Raw genomic sequence first — 10926 nt, forward strand, 5'->3', positions numbered from 1 at the left:
CTTTTGGCGGATTAGAGGAGTTCGTTTATGACTGTTTTGGATATCAGACAAAATACATTAACTGGTTTTGGATATCAGTCAGAACTCAATTCTAAGTGGTTTTGGTAATCAAACTAAACAGGTTTTGGATATCAGACAGAACAATTCTATTTGGCTTTGGAAATTTGACCAATTCTAACTGGTTTTGGATACCAGACAAAACTAATTTCTAACTGATTTTCGGATATAAGACTTAACTGAATTCTAAATGGTTTTGAAAATCAAACTAAACACGATAACTTTTTATTCATATATATACTGTATATATAATATCAGACAGGACTGATTTTTTTGGGATATTAGACAGAACTCAATGTTTATTGGTTTTGGATATCAGACAGAATCTCTAAGTATGGTGAAGGGAATGTGATGATGTGGGATATTTTAATTCCAAAGGCCAAGGGAACTTTATCAGGATGCATAGTATCCTGGATCCATGAAATAACTGGCCTTTAAAAATAAAAATCTGCCTGTCTCTATGGGAATTTAACATAGGGGTGTCCTGACTTACGCAACCTGTATTTTAAGGAAGAACATTTATTTACGATACATTATTCATTCACAAAGAAAATTGGTGTCCTTAAAGGTTGGATTTGCCCTCATTTTTTAAAAGGCATTAAGATCAATTTGCAAAAGATGATTTTTTTATTCCTCTTTTTAGTCAACTTTACCATGGGTGTGTTCACTAATGCTAACCACTATAGTGTATATATCGCCATAGTAACTAACACTCTACGGTTAACCAGGGGCCTGTACCATGATGGTAGTTGAACAAACTCCGGGTTATAGGATTAGTTTTGAGTTGACAAAACCAATCCAACCAGGCTTTGTTGGTACCATGATGCTGATGATCAACTTTCTCTGTCAATTCAGGCTTTGATCCAGAGTTTAGGAGTTTAGGTATGACACCAGTAGCGAACAGCCAATCACATTCTGAGAAAGAGTGAAACTGCGATTCATTTCTCGTGAGAGATTCACTTCTCTCTTCTGCAGAATATTACGAGATTGAAAAATATTAAGAATTGAATCAAATTTACACAGTAAGAAGAAAATAGCTGTCTATAAAGGGGAACACTCAAAGAAAAAGTCTTGCTATATCAGTGCAAGTAAAAATTGTGAAGTTAGTTTATACAGTTGATAAAGGTATTGAGAAAGTTGAACTTTTAAGCTCACATATAGTCATTTTATAGCTTAATCGGTTGATTATAAAGCGTATTTATATTACCTTTATTTATTTATTCCTTAACTGTGTGTTAAAATAATTGATAAACTAAAATTGTGTGTGATCGATTGATAATTACATGAATAATATCTAAATCATACAAAATTATTATTCTAAATAAGTGTTACTAAAAGCCAGACGTTTTGTCTTTAAAAATCATTTGCTATGTAGTGACCTTTAATTTGGAGTAGAAACAGGTGGAGTGGCTGTATCCTTTGCTCACAGCTGATTGGTCCCCGTTCAGTTTGACATCTCTTACCTGGGGCCTATACCATGAAGCCGGTTTAGGTGGCTAGCCAGCTATGTTTCAGTTTAGTTTGCATCAACACTAGGTTTTAGGGACCAAGAAGGTGGTTTGGCTGTAAGCAGTGTTCATCGCCATAGTAACTTACGCTCCACGGCTAACCTGGTCCAGGGCAGGTTATGTTCCAGGTATGAGGTTGCAAACCAAACTTGGACCAATCAGCTGTGAGCAAAGTGACACATGTCTGATGCGATAAAGTCACTCCACCTGTTTCTACTCCAAATTAAAGGTCACTACATAGCAGATGATTTTTACAGACAAAATTGTCTGGTTTTTAGTGAGGCTTATTTACAATAATAAATTTGTATGATTTAGATATTATTTATGTAATTATTACACCCTTTATCAATCACACATGTACAATTTTAGTTACTCAATTATTATTACGCAGGTTAAATGAATAAATATATAAAGGTAATATAAGTACGCTTTAGCATCAGTAGATGAAGCTATAAAATAACTACATGTGAGCTTAAATGTTCAATTCTCTCTATACCTTTATCAGATAACTATTTTTCTTTTAGTTATCCTCTTTCATAGACAGCTGTTTTGTTGTTGCTGCGTAAATTTGTTTAAATTCTTACTATTTTAATACTTTTATTTAATAAGTGAATTGCGCTGCTTCTTTCGCGAGAAATTAATCTCAGTTTCACTCTTTCTCAACATGTGATTGGCTGTTCGCTACTGATGTCACACTTAAACTCCTAAACTCAGGATCAAAGCCTGAGTTGACAGAGAAAGTTGATGATCGGCATCATGGTACCAACAAAGCCTGGTTGGATTGGTTTGGTTTTGTCAACTCTATACTAATCCTGTAACCCTGAGTTTGTTCAACTACCATCATGGTACAGGCCCCTGGAACATAACCTGCCCCGGACCAGGTTAGCCATGGAGCGTAAGTTACTATAGCAATGAACACTGCTAAAAGCCAAACCACTTTCATGGTGCCTAAAACCCAGGGTTGGTGCAAACTAAATTTAAACATAGCTGGCTAGTCACCTAAACCGGCTTCATGGTATAGGCCCCTGGTCCGGGGCAGGTTATGTTCCAGGTAAGAGGTTGCAAACTGAACTTGGACCAATCAGCTGTGAGCAAAGTGACACATGTCTTATGCGATAAAGTCACTCCACCTGTTTCTACTCCAAATTAAAGGTCACTATATAGCAAATGATTTTTAAAGACAAAATTATCTGGCTTTTAGTAATGCTTATTTGGAATAATAATTTTGTATGATATAGATATTATTTATGATATTATTACACCCTTAATTGATCACACATGTACAATTTTAGTTTATCAATTATTATTATGCACAGTTTAAATAAATATATAAAGGTAATATAAACACGCTTTAGAATCAATAGATAAAGCTATAAAATGACTACATGTGAGCTTAAATGTTCAATTCTCTCTATACCTTTATCAACTGTTTAAAATAACTTCACAACTTTTACTTGCACTGATATAGCAAAACTTTTTTTTAGTAGTCCTCTTTCATAGACAGCTATTTTCTTCTTGCTGTGTAAATTTGTTTAAATTCTTAATATTTTTCAATCTCGTAATATCCTGCAGAAGACAGAAGTGAATATCGCTGCTATTCTCGCGAGAAATGAATCTCAGTTTCACTCTTTCTCAGCATTTGATTCGCTATTTGCTACTGAGGTCACACCTAAACTCCGGATCAAAGCCTGAGTTAACAGAGAAAGTTGATGATCAGCATCATGGTACCAACAAAGCCTGGTTGGATTGGTTTGGTTTTGTCAACTCAAAACTAATCCTGCAACCCTGAGTTTGTTCAACTACCATCATGGTACAGGCCCCAGATCTGAACTCCTGTATGTATGTATATATATATATATATATATATATATATATATATATATATATATATATATATATATGTACTCACCGGGCACTTTATTATGTACACTTTGCTAGGACTGGGCTGGATCCCCACTTGCCTTAAATCTTCATGGCATAGATTAAACAAGGTGCTGGAAACATTTAGTACATATGATAGCATCATGCAGGCAATTTGAGCATTGAACTCATTGTCATGTTCAAGAAAGCAGTTTGATATGATTTGTGCTTTGTGACATGACGTGTTATACTAAAGGCCCAAATTTTACCAAGAAAATCTATAACATTACACCAGCAGCAGCATGAACCGCTGATACAATGGCAGGATGGATCCATGATCTTTCATGTTGTTTGCGCCTAATTCTGACTCTATATCTGAATGTCACAGAAGAAATTGAGACTCATCAGACCAGGAAGTGTTTTTACAGTCTTCTATTGTCCAATTTTGGTGAGCCTGTGTGAATCGTAGCCTCAGTTTCTGTTCTCAGCTGACAGGAGCGACACCGGTGTGTGTCTTCTGCTTTAAAGTTGACTATGTTGTGTGTTCAGAGATGCTCTTCTGCAGACCTCGGTTGTAATTTGTGGTTATTTGAGCAAACGTTGCCTTTCTTTCAGCTCGAACCAAAACTGCCGCTCACTGGATATTTTCTCTGTTTCAGATCATTCTCTGTAAACCCTAGAGATGGTTGTGCATGAAAATCCCAGTAGATCAGCAGTTTCTGAAATACTCTGATACCTGTCTGGCACAACCAGGCGTTCAAAGTCTTAAAGTCTTAAATCACCTTTCTTCCTCATTCTGATGCTTAGTTTGATCTTCAGCAGATCATCTTGACCATGTCTAAATCTATTATTTTTGTGAGCTGTATCTGAAGATAAACCAGACTACGGAAGAGGAAAAGACAGCGAGAAGGTCGCTAGGCGAGCATTGGGAACATTTTGTTGGGAATGTTGTGGCTTTAGGCCAGAGTTCACCACCACTGGTCCATCTTTCCTGCGACTGGAATTCCCGACAAAGTCTCTCTTTGTTTGGACAGACGGACCAGGGCAGTGTCACACATCCGGCGCCACAGAGCTGATCTTCGGTGACAAGAGCGCAGATCGGCCGTATGCCAGAGCTGGTGCAGCAATATTTATTGTGGATGAAATGTCCTATTGTTGACAATAGATGGATATTCACGCTGACCTGCCAGAACTGTGCTAACATACTCCTTGCATTCCACCAGTCCTTCGGGAATTCGGTCTCAAAAAGGAATGGATTAATGCTTAGCACACAATTTGTCATTCCTGTAGTAATGTTCTCAAGGCTAGGTATGTATATATATATTCTCTAAAAGCACATGTTATTGTTATTTGACTAATAAAGTGAACAGAAAATCACCTTGTGTTATTGTTATCTCAAGTCAGTCACAAAGGTTAATATTTGAAAGTAAACACTCTTACTCAATGTGAGGAAATGCATATACATAGACTATACATGTGCTGAGTGTGTTGAGCGCTTGGAAATGCCAGCATACGTTGGACTTTGGTTATATTTATTGATATTTCTTGGGTGTGGTGATTGATCATAGCTATTTCCTTTGCACTTTGACTGCTCTGTGTAGATCTTTCATGTGTGGAGAAATTAAAAAGTAAAAAGTGCATGTTAGCTTTTTCTCTCTGTGTTGACATTTTGTTAACTTTAGGTATTTTTGTATTTAACTTCCCTATTGTTATCAGAGCAATAGCACAACTTGACAAAACATCCTAGGGACAAAGAAATAAGATTCATAAAAGGGCGTAATGATTATTAGGGTTCATTTACTTAAGAACTAAAAAAAGCTGGATATAAGCAATCTTTTGTGTGTATTTTGTGAGACAAGTTTGCACATCTTTTCCTGTTGAGGTAGCATAAATAACTACTCAGTAGGCAAAAAGCAGTGCGAGCTGCGGTGAAAGGCATCCATAGATGGTATATAAAATAAATTGGGGTTACACATATACAATGTAATTAACAGAAGGAAAAAAAATACTATAAACCATAAACTACATCCAAATGATGCTATTATTAGACTGGATACTGTTAAAGGGATAGTTCACCAAACAAATGAAAATTCTGTCATTAATTACTCTCCCTCATGTGTTCCAAACCCGTTAGACCTGCGCTCATCTTCGGAACACAAATGAAGATCATTTGAGAAATCTGAGAGCTTTCTGACCCTCCATTGCTATGCAATTACCACTTTCAAGTCCCAGAAAGGTAGGAAAGACATCATTAAAATGATCCATGTGACTCCAGTGGTGTAACCTCAATTTTATGTAGCGGTGCGAGTGTTTTGTTAGTGCAAAAAACATAATTTACCACTTTATTTACAAAATATTAATCTCCAACCTGTGTTCACGCAACAACATCTGCTCTCGCATTAACACAACACGCATGCATCGTGGTGCTCTCGTGAATGCACATTAGAGATTCATATTTTGTAAATAAAGTGGTAAATTGTGATTTCCGCGCAAACAAAGCACTTGTGTTGCTTCATAAAATTAAGATATTTTTAATGAAATCTGACAGCTTTCAGTCCCTCCATTGACAGCCTACGCAACTACCACGTTCAAGCCCCAGAAAGGTATTAAAGACATCCTTAAAGGTAGGATAGGCAATCTTCTGAGAGGCTTGCAATAGCGAGCTAGCTTTGAAAGCATGAGATCCCGCCCTCCCTTCAGAGCGTCTCCAAAGCCATGACTCCTTCAAAAGTTTCAAAACACATGAACAGCAGTGAGTAAACAAAAGAGTCACGAGAAACTATGGAATTACTTTTGTGCCAATAATAATGAACGTAACTTTTCAAGAAACTGATGAAAATATAAATTGAAACTGAAAAAAATATCTTTGAAACTGAAAAAGAATAAATCGCGGGCACATTTTTTTACTTCGTTCTTAATACACGGCATGTTTTGCTAACTATTTCTCATATTTCGTTTGCTGATCTGAACTTACAAATGCGCTTCCAGAATTTTCAGTTACGCTTCTGAAGTTTTCGTTTACGCTCCCTGAGTTTTCGTTCGCAGTTCTGACACATATCTCTCGTGGGGGCGGGGCTAGTAGCAGTGTGTTCTCATTGGCTACTGAGTTTTTGATTGACAGCTTTGTGACTTGGAAGTGAAGACGTCAGTGTTGTGTTTAGTTTACATGTTTGAATATGAGCGTCTGTAAGCGCAGCTTTCTATTTCATTTAACTGATATTAAGTTATGTTTGTTTTTTAATTTTATCTGTATTTACCTGCTGCTACTACTTTGTCGACAGAAGCTTTTAGGAGTGCAAGAGATCTATTGAGTCTATTCACTATTCAGGTGTACTTGTACATTAAAATAGGCCTACTGTATAATACTGAAAATATTGTATAGTGTCCAATGTTTTCGGAGAATATTTGTTTATTCCTGATGATTCTTTTGCATGTTAGGCTCTGATTAGGTTGAGCTGTTACAATTTAAAAATAATACTAGCATAGTGGTGTGATATTCAGCCGTGAAGAAGAAAGTTTCACTTCAACCAGGTAATCAAGGTTGGCAACCATGTCCATCACATTACTCATTGTCAGCATATGCATTTACACCATCAACATTAATGATCACTTACATAAGAGGAATTTAAACAATATAAAAATTACAATCGTGGCCTGTTGTCAAATGATACAGACCTCAAAGGGCATTTCATTACATATGTCACACAAAGAATGTTTTTTATCATGCTGATAATTTTATTTAGTTATTTAATTTAGTTAATATTATCTTCTAACATTTAAAATTTAAAATTAAAATTTTAACAATCATCAACAGTTTCAATTGTGATTTATACAACCAGTTAAATGATAGTAATTACAAATATGAATTCAAATAAATGTACATTCTTTATTGTCAATACGGCATATACACAAGTATCAAAGTGAAAGTCTTGGATGCAATAATGTTGTGACAGGAAAGACCAGAATCCACAAAACATTACCTGCATACTATACATGTAATGCACAGTATTATCATGATATACATTACTATACAAAATGCACAATTACAAATACAGAATACATATTTAAAATTCATATACATTTTAAATGATGCTATGATCCTTTGAACAGTTCCTGTTATAGTAAAAGTAACAAAGCAGTGACTGGGTGGGTACAAGGATAGTCCGCCCAAAAAATGAGAATTCTCTCATTATTTACTCACTTCATGCCATCTCAGATGTATATGACTTTCTTTCTTCACATAAACATAAACAAAGATTTTTAAGGAAATAATCCATCTCTGTGAGTCCATATAATACAAGTGGATTGTAATTCATGTACATATGATAGTTGGTCGGAAGTGACTTTTAATAGTTTTAAACGGTTTACAATTTACATTATTAGTATTTTTCTTGTCTAGCCTATTGTTTCACTCCAGAAGGCATTGATTCATCCACTGAGGTCGCATGGACATCACGGTCACTGTGTGTGGTTTTTAAAGCATCTTTAGGACTCGCAGAGATGGATTACTTTCCTTAAAATCTTAATTCGTGTTTATCTTTAGAAAGAAAGTAAAATACATCTGGGACAGCATGAGGGTGAGTAAAATAAGTGAGAATTGTATTTTTGGGTGAACTATCTCCTTAACATTCATATGCTGTTGGTATGCTAATCCATGATCAGCATAAACTAATATAAATTAAGTGCAACCTCTTGTGTACTTGTGAACTGTGTTTGTTTTGATCTAGAGGAAATTAAAATATTTGCTATTTTATAAAAACAAAATAAATCAGGTGTCTGAAGATCCCAGTCAAGATCCCAGTCATTCAAATGTGATGTGTCTGAACAAAGTAAGATTATTGTCTGATGTGGACAGTGTATCTCTGGTACTATCACTCCATCCTCTGTGTCAGCATCAGAAGTTTGTTTATGGAAAAGTTGCTCAACTCCCTGGAAAATGAGAAAGGAAACATATTATAATCAATACACACTGATTTGAACTCCCACATACAGTAACAAGTTGAAGACTTAAAATATTTATTTCAAACAAATTATATAAATGTTTTAAGGGATTTTACAGTACTAAATATTTACATCTGAGTCATGCACCATTTATCATCTGTAATACTGTTGTGTAACCAGTAGATGGGTGTTATAGCCCTATATATAAACATATATCCATGGCTGTGTATTCCCTAGTTGCTGGATGTTTTCAGTCATAATTACTTGCATGTATTAAGTTTTGAATTTGGACATATATTTATTATTAAAGAGTATTAAAGATTAAACATTTTTCTCAGAAATGTTAATTTGAAGTGAACATTTTTGCATTATTATTAGTCAAATATGGACACAGAAAAAGCATTTTGTTACTCATACTAGCTACATATAATAGCTTTATCAGTCATCTTTATCACACAAAAGTAATCAGAATAAATATTGTGACCAGGGTGATACTTCAAAATAATTGTGTGTTTACATATCATGAACAGAGACGTGGTCTGAGTTCAAAAACTCTGCATCACAAATTCATCAGAAATTGAGAAATTCAGGTTTAAATAGCTTTATTGGCATGGTAAAAAAAGGCTTTACATTGCCAAGGTTGAATCAGGCAGTGATTGACAGCGCTCTGGTCCAATGGCATCGGTCATTGTCTGATACAGTACTTTTTGTACTGTAGGCTACACAGTACAGGTACTGTACAGTACTCTAGCCCAATGTTGTTTGGGGTGGCTGGGGGGAATATTATCTAATCGAAGCAACTATGATCTAATCAAAGACATAATCGTATGTAGATAAACAAGTCATGTAATGATTGGGCTAACAGTTGAATCAAGACAACACTGTATAATGTTATGGGCTCACTGAGCTCTAAAATGCCTCACCACCTTAAAAAGCAAGTACTGTATTATAAATAGTATTAGTATTGTATATATAAAAAGAAAAAAAAGACTTACCACGAGTATCCAGTATCCTGATAGTGACGATGACTAATGATAATGATATCATTCGTCTGTAGGCAACTATTCCTTCTATAAGAAATCATCTCAACAATTAGTGTACCAGCCAATAAATACACAAACTTAATATCAGTAAAATGAAATAGAAAGCTGCGCTTACAGACGCTCACATTCAAACATGTAAATACAACACTGACGTCTTCACTTCCAGGTCACGAAGCTGTCAATCAAAAACTCAGTAGCCAATGAGAACACACTGCTACTAGCCCCGCCCCCACGAGAGATATGTGTCAGAACTGCGAACGAAAACTCAGGGAGTGTAAACGAAAACTTCAGAAGCGTAACTGAAAATTCTGGAAGCGCATTTGTAAGTTCAGATCAGCGAACGAAATATGAGAAATAGTTAGCAAAACATGCCGTGTATTAAGAACGAAGTAAAAAAATGTGCCCGCGATTTATTCTTTTTCAGTTTCAAAGATATTTTTTTCAGTTTCAATTTATATTTTCATCAGTTTCTTGAAAAGTTACGTTCATTATTATTGGCACAAAAGTAATTCCATAAGAAACGGCTTTAAACTACCTCATGTCTCAAAGCACATAAAATTACGGTAATAATCAACATAAACAACTTAAAGAGCGGTGACCTGTCCCACCTGACTGCTGCAGATTCATTTCAGCTTTGATAGTGTTGCCACTGAAACTCATAAATTTGAGTCATAAAACGCTCTGAGTATATCGTCACAGGTTTCCAAATCTTTTGCAAATGACAGTAGTTATGGCGTGAATGCAGCATAAGCTGGTTGTTTTAGTTCAGGAGGAACTGTAAAAGTTGCTGCTGTTTCGGCATTCGGAGACTAACGTCTGCCTAAATCTGAGCATGAAACGCTGATGATGTTTTTGCGTGAGGTATGGAAATACATACATTGACAGGCAGGTAGGACGAACATTTTATGGTCTTAAACGATATATGTATGTATGTATATATATATGTATATATATATATATGTGTGTGTGTGTGTGTGTGTGTGTGTGTGTGTGTGTGTGTATGTATACACACACATTTAGATCACTTAACTTTGATTGCTATCAGGATTTGAAGAGACTTTCAATTAGCGTAACAAAAATTTTTTTTGGAACAAATCAGCCTACCCTGCCTTTAAAGTAGTAGCCTAATCCATGTGACCCAATTGTTTAAAATTAATTTTATGAAGCAACCCGAGTGCTTTGTTTGCGGGAGAAAACATAAGTTACCCCTTTATTTACCAAATAATAATATCCACGCGCTATAGTATACATTTTCTTGAAGTAATGGCACAAGAAATAGTATCAACATTCGGCTGTGTGTGTGCTTACACACCTTTACACTGGTTACACTAGTCTGAACGAGTTAATCTTCTATTATATTTCACTCTTCAACGTCAGTGTGTGTGTGTGTGTGTGTGTGTGTGTGTGTGTGTGTGTGAGAGAGAGAGAGAGAGAGAGAGAGAGAGAGAGAGAGAGAGAGAGAGAGAGAACACAGATTGACGTCAGCAGTGGGCGTGTACCTGGGCGAGTAAAGTCAG

This window comes from Siphateles boraxobius, unplaced genomic scaffold, assembly GCF_051911475.1.
Source record: "Siphateles boraxobius isolate OS27281-9 unplaced genomic scaffold, OSU_SipBor_1 86, whole genome shotgun sequence".
NCBI lineage: Eukaryota > Metazoa > Chordata > Actinopteri > Cypriniformes > Leuciscidae > Siphateles > Siphateles boraxobius.